The sequence below is a fragment of the Orycteropus afer genome, unplaced genomic scaffold, assembly GCF_000298275.1.
Source record: "Orycteropus afer afer isolate SDZICR_OR568_19922 unplaced genomic scaffold, OryAfe1.0 scaffold00448, whole genome shotgun sequence".
NCBI lineage: Eukaryota > Metazoa > Chordata > Mammalia > Tubulidentata > Orycteropodidae > Orycteropus > Orycteropus afer.
Genome location: NW_006922035.1, coordinates 1586070 through 1587486, shown reverse-complemented (window position 1 = coordinate 1587486; position 1417 = coordinate 1586070).

Sequence of the window (1417 nt, the reverse complement as noted above, 5' to 3'; positions counted from 1 at the left end):
ATAACAACAACAACAACAAGCACTGTCAGAAGGGACCACCTCACATCTGTTCATTCCTTCCTCGGTCTCCTCCCTGCTGGAACAAGGGCCCTGAGGGCCACACCCAAGGAAGGACTGGAACATCCCCGGATGTGCCATTAGACAAACCTGATGGTGAAAGTCCTAACTGACCATCTCCGGGAAATTTCAGAAGGCAGACTGCTCTCCTGTGGTTTTCAGGGGAGGCTCTGGTGGTGTGGTGCCTAAGGCACCTGACTGCTAACCAGAAGGCTGGTGGTTCAAACCCACCTGCCACTCCTCAGAAGGAAGATGGGGCAATTTACTTCTGTAGTGATACTGCCTCAGAAACCCAAGGAGGGGTCGCTATGAGTCAGGTCCAACTCAATGGCAGTGCGTTTGGTTGTTTGGTCTTCAGGAGAACCATAACATGTTTCAGATGGAAGGACCACTAAAGGCTGGTGGAGGACAGATTACTCATTTCAGTGATGAGGAAACAGGCGCACAAGGGGAAGTCCATTGGGAAATTTCATGAAGCAAGTCAGTTTGTTTTTTTTAAAAAAAAAAAAACCCTAAGCTTCTGTACGCTTAGGGCAGATGTGGGGACCTGTGCATCACTAACGTGGCTTAATTCCTTCATCCCCCAAATACAGGCATCTGGCCGGGGGCAGCCATCGCCCTCAGGGGCTTACATTCCAGGGAGGAGACCAGACCCACGCAGGGCAGAAAAATAAAACAAGATAATAACAAACAAACAAAAAGTGCTGGAGAGAGGGTCTGCGACGGCAGGAGGGGCGGTGGCCTCTGGAGAAGCCTGCTCGGGAGAGCCTGACAACCAGGGGGCTTCGGGCCTCATGGCGCCCCGAGCTGCGTGGGAGAAGCGCGCCCCACGGGGTTTCCTGGAAGCAGATCGGCAGGCCTTTGGGCCGCGGTGCCTCGCGTGGAGCGGCGCCTCCACCTTTCAGTTACAGCTGAGCTCGTCATCGCTCACCCCCACGGCATTAGGGGACCCACGTGATGGGCACCGGGGCTCCCCTTCCTTCCTCCTGCCCTGAAGATGCCCACGCGCTGCGCCAGCCCCAGCGCGCCCACAGCTCACTCGCCCAGCGGTGAACCCAGGAGGGCGGAGGCGGGCGCCAGCCACCCGTCCGTCCGCACAGAGGCCCTGGAGGCCCAGTCATCACGCTCACACCCCACTCGGTCCGGGGCTCGCCCCGAGAGGCTTAGCTGGCGCCTGCGGGGCGCTGGGCGCTCGGCGGCGGGGACACCACTGGGGACGCTGAGTGCGGGCGCTCGCCCGGTGCCCGCCTGGTGTGCAGAGCCCCCCGGCCGAGCGCTCACCTGTGCGCGGTGCCGCCTCCCCGGGCCGACCCCAGAGCTCCGGAGGCGCGCCCCGGGGCTGCACCCGAGCTCCCGGCCG